Here is a 10,000-nt window from a genome sequence, read left to right on the forward strand (position 1 = left end):
TGAAGTTCGGGGGGCTTGGGCGCACCGGGGATATAAAGCCCGGAGCACTCTGGGGGACGAATGAAGTTCGGGGGGCTTGGGCGCAACGGGGATATCAAGCCCGGTGCACTCTGGGGGAGGAATGAAGTTCGGGGGGCTTGGGCGCAACGGGGATATCAAGCCCGGTGCACTCTGGGGGAGGAATGAAGTTCGGGGGGCTTGGGCGCAACGGGGATATCAAGCCCGGTGCACTCTGGGGGAGGAATGAAGTTCGGGGGGCTTGGGCGCAACGGGGATATCAAGCCCGGAGCACTCTGGGGGAGGAATGAAGTTCGGGGGGCTTGGGCGCACCGGGGATATCAAGCCCGGTGCACTCTGGGGGAGGAATGAAGTTCGGGGGGCTTGGGCGCAACGGGGATATAAAGCCCGGAGCACTCTGGGGGACGAATGAAGTTCGGGGGGCTTGGGCGCACCGGGGATATCAAGCCCGGTGCACTCTGGGGGAGGAATGAAGTTCGGGGGGCTTGGGCGCAACGGGGATATAAAGCCCGGAGCACTCTGGGGGACGAATGAAGTTCGGGGGGCTTGGGCGCAACGGGGATATCAAGCCCGGAGCACTCTGGGAGACGAATGAAGTTCGGGGGGCTTGGGCGCAACGGGGATATCAAGCCCGGTGCACTCTGGGGGAGGAATGAAGTTCGGGGGGCTTGGGCGCAACGGGGATATCAAGCCCGGAGCACTCTGGGGGAGGAATGAAGTTCGGGGGGCTTGGGCGCAACGGGGATATCAAGCCCGGAGCACTCTGGGGGAGGAATGAAGTTCGGGGGGCTTGGGCGCAACGGGGATATCAAGCCCGGAGCACTCTGGGGGAGGAATGAAGTTCGGGGGGCTTGGGCGCAACGGGGATATCAAGCCCGGAGCACTCTGGGGGAGGAATGAAGTTCGGGGGGCTTGGGCGCAACGGGGATGCCACGCCCGAGGCACTTTGTCGCAGGACGTTGTAATTTCAGGGGACTTCATGAGGGAATTAGGCCCCTGAATTTACTTAAATACGGGGCACCTAATTCCCTCATGAAGTCCCCTGAAATTACAACATCCTGCAACAAAGTGCCGCGGCCAAGGCATCCAGAGTTCTCCCAAGAACCCCGGATCTACAGAATTTGCCCAAGTGCCACCACTTACTCTGGGCATCACAAGTTGACCCAAGGCCCCCGGATCTCAACGATTTACCCAAGTGCCACCACTTACTCTGGGCATGATAAGTTGACCCAAGGCCCCAGAATCTCAAGGATTTACACAAGTGATACTAAGCTCCTCAGGGTGAGGTTATGCGGGCACTGGGGGTGGTCTTGGTGGGTCTTACCAACCTTTTCAGATGAAGACTTGTCGTCTGACGCTTTGGTTATCAAATAATGTGCACATACACCTGGAAACAAGGAAATGAGGGAAGTTGTGTTTTCAGGGCATTTTGGTTAGCCTGTGTGATCTTAGAGCCTCTGAGAAAATCCAGAGGCTGTGATATCACACAGGCTGTAAGCCTCCACGCCACGTCACGGCAGTGCCCATGTGGAGGTAAAAAAAATAAAATAAAATAAAAAATGGAACCAAAATAAAACAAAATAAAAACTAGAACAGAAACAAGAAAAATACAACAAAAATAAAAACAAGAAACCAAACAAAAAAATAAAACAAAATAAAAACTAGAACAGAAACAAGAAAAATACAACAAAAATAAATACAAGAAACAAAGCCAAAAAATACAACAAAATAAAAACTAGAACAGAAACAAGAAAAATACAACAAAAATAAAAAATAGACACACTGAACCTTTTTTTTTTGTTTTTTTGTTTTTGTTTTTTTTTTTGTTTTTTTTTTTTTGTTTTTTTTTTTTATTTATTTTTTTTTTTTTTTTTGAACACACTCACACACACATAGACAGACAGACACTCATGTCCTCCTGGCCCTGGACGGAAACTTTTTTTTAGGGCTGAAGCCAACCCTCACTTTAATCTTTTTAACCAATAGCTGTGAGGGAGAGGGCCCATACTTCCATGGGGTAAGCTTCAAAACAAAGAAAAGGTACACATGAGATTAGTGAACTTGGACTGTGGTGTGATAGCAATTGCAAGGTTTTATTTTAACTTACCTTTGGATCCCTCTCCTCCTCAGCAGTGTCGTGCGTGGATGGCTCAGAGGTGGAGGGCGTGGAGGTGGATGGCTCAGAGGTGGAGGGCGTGGAGGGCGCAGAGGTGGAGGACAGAGCGGAAGCAGATGAGGGAGCATGTGCTCCTCTTCTGAGGGACATGCAGACAAAGAGCTCCCTCATCTGCTTCGCTCGTGTCAAGGTGTTGTGAAGGGAGTAGAAACGCTCCTGCGTCCGGACGTCGTGGCACATGAAGGTGGCCACATGCTGCCGCACTTCTGAATCATTGGACTCAAAATTCTAGAGAAAAGAAAATGAGGCATTAATGAACAAGTTTCAGTGTGACGAACACAACTGACAGGCCACAAATTGAGCAAATCCTCATCATGTTTTTTTGACACCTACATAGGTCGCCACCGCCGACCTGATGTCCATGAGCGTGGGCGATCCCCTCAAGCCCATCTCTTTCCAGGCCTTCCGGAAATATTTAACAAGATCCTTGGCCTCGCCGCGGCCAAGGGCGGAGAGAAAGTAGGGGTTGGTGGGGACCGCCCGCTGTCGGAGGCGGAGCCACTCGCTGCACCACCCATACTCTTCGCCTGTCAGGTAGATCTGCGCCACACCAAATTTGCGAACCGTCTTGTGCTCCATTACCTGCAGGAGACAAAGTATGACACCGCCAATTTGTAAGTGTGGTACATGAACAAAAATTGACGTCTAAGTGTTGGGAAAAGTTTGGGAATGAGATTAAAATGATACTTACATTGACCAGGTAGCCCGCCTTCTCATCTCCCACGGCGTCCTTTACCTCCTTGACTTTCATTTTAGTCAGGACGCCTGACCTGTGGCCATATATACAGGAGAGGTAGGCCGCCAGGTACCCGAAGAACCTATAGCGGGTCCTGGGGTCTCTGGCTGGCGCCTTTCTCATGTCCTCTGTAATTAGAGTAAGAGACAGAAAGTAGGGACGAATGAAGTTCGGGGGGCTTGGGCACACCGGGGATATCAAGCCCGGTGCACTCTGGGGGAGGAATGAAGTTCGGGGGGCTTGGGCGCACCGGGGATATCAAGCCCGGTGCACTCTGGCAAGCTCTGACAAAAAGTGTGTGAGAGAGAAAGAGAGGGAGAGAGAGATAGGCAATACAGACTCACCAAGCAATTCAGGCATTTTGGCCCTGGCCAAGGCCCGACACTGGGCCAGGTCCTCCTTGGACACCAGCCGCTGCTGCTTGTCCTGTTTAACAAGCGACTGGTGTCCAAGGAGTTTCCTCCCAAGGTCTCTGTAGACTTTCCTCAATTCCCTCACGAGGACATTGACCTGGGAGGTCTTAAGGCGGCAGTGCTTGGGCGGCGTGTCCCTCAAGTGTTCCAGGAACGATATGGCCTGGCCCACATACAGCGCAACTGTCGTTGGGGCCAGGCCAACATTGCGCAGGAGAGCAGGGTAACTGTAGAAAGAAGACCAGTCTGGATTTAGTTTCAGTCACATCTTTCCGATACTACTTCATCATCATCATCATCAAAACCTAAGCAAAAGACTTGCAAAGAAGGAACATGCTTATCCTCCGTGCATTCACTACTTACAACTTCAGGAGGGGGATGTTGAACAAAAATGTCCAGTCCCAGAGTGCCAGAGAAGGGCAGCCGAGGCAAAGATACTTTATGAAAACCTTGGCCCGGCTGACCTTCGTCTGTGCATTCTCCTTCATTTTTGTTGTTCCCTCGGGACAGTAGGTGTACTCGGCATATTCCTCCATGTATGCATCTGAAAAGATGAAACACACATGACGATGAATGTAGCGAGAAAACACTCAACACACACCTGCACACATACACAATGTGTTAAGTCTTACTCATGGAGGTGCCAAACTCAATGCCCCGAATAAATGAGCCCCTGCTTCGGCCAGAGAAGTAGGGCCGCATTGCACGGAAGAGTTTACGTTGGTTACGTGTCCAACTTGACTGCTGGAAAAGCAAAACAAAACATCAATAACACCTCTACCACATGACCACATGTGCTCAATGATTCTACACTAACCTCCTCATTGGCTGTGTCCTCCTCCTCTTCCTCTTCCTCCTCCTCCCTCTTCTTCTTCTGACAGGAGTTGAATAAAGGTAAGTACTTTGGACTTGGGCAAAATGATAATGACAATGAATTACACTACTCTATTATCTTCTCACCTGAGGGGGAGAGGAAAGGTGAAGCTGCTTTGCCGCCCTCTTCTTCGGCGGCGGTGGCTGCTGCGGCGGCTCCTCTTCCTCCTCCTCCTCCTCCTCCTCCTCTTCCTCTTCCTCCTCCTCCCTCTTCTTCTTCTGACAGGAGTTGAATAAAGGTAAGTACTTTGGACTTGGGCAAAATGATAATGACAATGAATTACACTACTCTATAGCAGCGACACCTTTCCTCTCACCTGAGGGGGAGAGGAAAGGTGTCGCTGCTTTGCCGCCCTCTTCTTCGGCGGCGGCGGCTGCTGCGGCGGCTCATCTTCGTCCTCCTCCTCTTCCTCTGAGTCTGAGCGAGGAAGGACCGGAGCAGGGGACGGCTGCTGCTGCTGCTGCTGCTCCTCCTCCTCCTCCTCCTCCTGCCTCTTCTTCTTCTTCTTCTTCTTCTGCTGGGAGTTGAATAAAGGTAAGTACTTTGGACTTGGGCAAAATGATAATGACAATGAATTACACTACTCTATAGCAGCGACACCTTTCCTCTCACCTGAGGGGGAGAGGAAAGGTGACGCTGCTTTGCCACCCTCTTCTTCGGCGGCGGTGGCTGCTGCGGCGGCTCCTCTTCCTCCTCCTCCTCCTCCTCCTCCTCTTCCTCTTCCTCCTCCTCCCTCTTCTTCTTCTGACAGGAGTTGAATAAAGGTAAGTACTTTGGACTTGGGCAAAATGATAATGACAATGAATTACACTACTCTATAGCAGCGACACCTTTCCTCTCACCTGAGGGGGAGAGGAAAGGTGTCGCTGCTTTGCCGCCCTCTTCTTCGGCGGCGGCGGCTGCTGCGGCGGCTCATCTTCGTCCTCCTCCTCTTCCTCTGAGTCTGAGCGAGGAAGGACCGGAGCAGGGGACGGCTGCTGCTGCTGCTGCTGCTCCTCCTCCTCCTCCTCCTCCTGCCTCTTCTTCTTCTTCTTCTTCTTCTGCTGGGAGTTGAATTAAGGTAAGTATTTGGACTTGGGCAAAATGATAACGACAATGAATTACACCACTCTATTATCTTCTCACCTGAGGGGGAGAGGAAAGGTGCCTCTGCTCATCCGCCCTCTTCAGCGGCGGCGGCTGCTGCGGCGGCTCATCTTCGTCCTCCTCCTCTTCCTCTGAGTCAGAGCGAGGAAGGACCGGAGCAGGGGGCTGCTGCTGCTGCTGCTGCTGCTGCTCCTGCTGCTCCTCCTCCTGCTGCTCCTCCTCCTCCTCCTCTTCCTCTTCCTCCTCCTCCCTCTTCTTCTTCTGACAGGAGTTGAATAAAGGTAAGTACTTTGGACTTGGGCAAAATGATAACGACAATGAATTACACCACTCTATTATCTTCTCACCTGAGGGGGAGAGGAAAGGTGCCTCTGCTCATCCACCCTCTTCAGCAGCAGCCGTGGCTGCTGCAGCGGCTGCAGCGGCTGCGGCGGCGGCGGCGGCGGCTGTTGCGGCGGCTCATCTTCCTCCTCCTCCTCCTCCTCCTCTCCCTCTGAGTCAGAGCGAGGAAGGACCGGAGCAGAGGACGGCTGCTGCTGCTGCTGCTGCTGCTGCTGCTGCTCCTCCTCCTCCTCCCTCTTCTTCTTCTGACAGGAGTTGAATAAAGGTAAGTACTTTGGACTTGGGCAAAATGATAATGACAATGCATTACACTACTCTATTATCTTCTCACCTGAGGGGGAGAGGAAAGGTGCCTCTGCTCATCCGCCCTCTTCAGCGGCAGCCGCGGCGCCTGTGGTGGCTGCTGTGGCGGCTCTTCTGGATCATCATCTTCCTCCTCCTCTTCCTCTGAAGAAGAGACCAGAAGGACCGGAGCAGGGGACGGCTGCTGCTGCTGCTCCTGCTGCTCCTCCTCCTCCTCCTCCTCAGTCCCAGAGGAGGAGTCTGTCTGAGGCTGGAGCAGGGCAGCGGACCGCCGCCGCTGCTGCTGCTGCTGCTGCTGCTGCTCCTCCTCCTCCTCCCTCTTCTTCTTCTGCTGGGAGTTGAATTAAGGTAAGTACTTTGGACTTGGGCAAAATGATAATGACAATGCATTACACTACTCTATTATCTTCTCACCTGAGGGGGAGAGGAAAGGTGCCTCTGCTCATCCGCCCTCTTCAGCGGCAGCCGCGGCGCCTGTGGTGGCTGCTGTGGCGGCTCTTCTGGATCATCATCTTCCTCCTCCTCTTCCTCTGAAGAAGAGACCAGAAGGACCGGAGCAGGGGACGGCTGCTGCTGCTGCTCCTGCTGCTCCTCCTCCTCCTCCTCCTCAGTCCCAGAGGAGGAGTCTGTCTGAGGCTGGAGCAGGGCAGCGGACCGCCGCCGCTGCTGCTGCGGTGGTTGCTGCTCCTCCTCTTCCTCCTCCTCACTCCCAGATGAGGAGGAGGAGGAGGAGGAGCTACTTGCTGGCCGGGCAGGGGGCTGCGCAAGCAGCTGCTGAAGGCTGGGGCGCTGGCGACGCGGAGCTCCTTCTTTGAATCCTCTCAGCTGTCTCTGAAGAGGGAAAAACAAACAGCAAAAGAAAACAGGACTACAATTATTGACAACGCAATGATTGCATTATTCAAAGAAATTAAACATGGATAGAATCTATAATTGCTATGTTTTTTTCATTCACTCACAGCGAGGTCAGCATTGAGACGTGTCGCCTCGTCCAGCTTCCTCTCGAGCTCTCTGACCCTGGCCCTTGCATTCACGCAGGTCTGATTCCTGCACAGGCCAGACACCCCCTCCTCTGGGTTCTCTTCTGCATCCGCGATGTCCAGTAAGGACACCATCGGCGGTCTGGGATTACTGGCCCTCAAATGGGCCAGCAATTTCAGGGCCGTGCTCCGCTTAATCGCCTGAAGTTCAGACTGAATCCGGCCAGCAGTGAGGTCCTTGTGGGCCCTGATGTGCTTTTCCAGATTCAGCATGTAGGGGGCACACAGAGGGATAGGGCAGGGCCCAGGTAGCAATCGGGTCCTCCCTGTTGCCAGGTTGTTAATGATGGCCCTCTCCTTAGGGTTAACCAAATTATGGCTAAGCCGTAGGTGCTTGGCCACCGACACGAGCACCTTCCCACAAATTGGGCACTCGCCCTGCTTCTTAGGCTTTGTCATCTGAAAAAGTAAAGGATGAAAAAGAAAAAATAACATGAACAGTTTTTTTATTAATATCATTATTATTATTATTATTGTTGTTGTTGTTGTTGTTATTATTATCTTTATTATGTTATTATAATTATTATTATTATTATTATTGTTATCTTTATTATACTTTTATTATCATTATAATTATTATTGTTATTATTGTAATTATTATTAGTTTATTATTATTATAATTATTATTATTATTATTATTGTTATCTTTATTATACTTTTATTATCATTATAATTATTATTGTTATTATTGTAATTATTATTAGTTTATTATTATTATAATTATTATTATTATTATTATTGTTATCTTTATTATACTTTTATTATCATTATAATTATTATTGTTATTATTGTAATTATTATTAGTTTATTATTATTATAATTATTATTATTATTATTATTGTTATCTTTATTATACTTTTATTATCATTATAATTATTATTGTTATTATTGTAATTATTATTAGTTTATTATTATTATAATTATTATTATTATTATCATTATTATTATTAGTTTATTATTGTTATTGTTATTATTGTTATTATTAAGTTGCTATCTGCGTGTTCCCTGGCCATCACCTGAACAGCGCATGAACAGAGCATGACACTTAACAAGCACTTAATTGACGCGTCTCTATGGCACTTCGACAAAACTCGACGAAAAACCCAATAAACACATTAAAAAAACACCCAATGCGCACCAAACAAACATAACTAAACACAATAAACACATTTCGAGTGTTTAAATTATTATTATTACTATCATCATTGTTTAATTATTTTTTTATTACATTTTTATTATTATAATAATTATTATTATTATTATAATTATTATTATTATTATTAGTTTATTATTATTATTGTTATTATTGTTATTATTAAGGTATCACCAGTTACTATCTGCGTGTTCCCTGGCCATCACGTGAACAGCGCATGGACAGAGCATGACACTTAACAAGCACTTAATTGACGCGTCTCTATGGCACTTCGACAAAACTCGACGAAAAACCCAATAAACACATTAAAAAAACACCCAATGCGCACCAAACAAACATAACTAAACACAATAAACACATTTTGATTATCATTATTATTATTATTATTAATATCATCATTATTTAATTCTTTATGATTATAAATATCATCATTATTTAACTTTTTAAATAGTTTTAAAATAATACTTACGTTTGCAAATCAAACAGACCCTCTTGTCTCTCACTTTCCAAAGACTCTCAAAAAACTCTCAAAAAACTGTCCAGCTCAAACTCCAGCTCCTTCATCCACTAACTCCTCTCCTCTCTCTCTGTTGCAGGTGCAGACGGCGTCGGGGTAGATGCAGAGGGGGGCGGGGACAAATGTTTTTTTTTTCACATTCATCATTGAAGGTCATAATATATAACTTTTTTTTTTTACTTGAGAAACGAGTCAGTCATGTGGCTTACCCGGTAAAGCATCAGCTTTCAACCCAGGCGTCCCGTGTTCGATACCCGCGAGTAGCTTTTCTGGACGAGGCGCAGATTGACAGCCAAGTACTCAGGCTGTTTCAGTGTGACGGCTCGCGCGACCTTCCGAAAGTCCCCCCCACGTCATTTACCTATTTTTTTTTTTTTTTTTTTTTTTTTTTTTGATTTATCATTGATCATGGTCATTCCCCATACAACCAGATGTGTGGCTCACGTGGTAGAGCGGCAGCTTCCAACCCAGGCGGACGGGGTTCAAATCCTGGAGTTGCCTTTTCTGCAGACAGACCACAGTAGATGCTGAGAACCCCTTCAATTTTTGTAATAATTCATAAACGCATCGAGCCAGGAGTCTGTTTTTCCAGATTATTGTTCAGTGACTCCGGAGGATCCTCTGTTCCGATTATGGGGGGCTCTGGGGTCAAAGGTCGCCGCGCAGCGGCCTAAAAGACAGTCTGTGAAATTCAAACGTAAAAAAGGCGGGAAACTGTCTTTTCTTCAATAAATTCCAGAAGACATTGAGCTACGGGTCTGAAAATTCAGTATGTGTATCAGGGACAAAGTCTCATCCCGTGCACCGAGTTTGAGACCCGTGCGGCCTGCGGAAAGGTCAGAGGTCAGCAGTTTGGGGGCGATCAGTGACATTCAGCCTTAACCCTAAGTTTTTGGCAATAAATCCTAAAGGCATTGAGCCAGGGGTCCGATCTTCCAGTATGTGTATCGGGAACAAAGGCCGATCCAGGGTGCCGAGTTTCGGACCCGTGCGGCCTTCGGAAAGGTCAAAGGTCAGCCGTTCGGGTATGTTTTTTGTAACCATTCATAAACGCATCCAGCCAGGGGTCTGATTTTCGACTATGTCGTGCGCCATACAGTCTCCTGTTGGGATTGTTTTGTCCCGTTGCGATAGCGCCCCCACAGAGCTAGTTAGCTTTGCTGAGGGTCTACAGAGTTGGGACTCTGGAATACAGATAAGGGTCTCTGGAAAGGACCGCAGGCCAAGTTTCAGGCAGTTTGGTCCATTTTTGTGGCAAAGGCGAGCACTCAAAGGTCGGAAAAGGCGACTTTTCAAAGCCCCGCCCATCGAAAAGTACACGTCCGAGCGGCACGGGACCAAC

The sequence above is a fragment of the Solea solea genome, unplaced genomic scaffold, assembly GCF_958295425.1.
Source record: "Solea solea unplaced genomic scaffold, fSolSol10.1 scaffold_50, whole genome shotgun sequence".
Classification (NCBI taxonomy): domain Eukaryota; kingdom Metazoa; phylum Chordata; class Actinopteri; order Pleuronectiformes; family Soleidae; genus Solea; species Solea solea.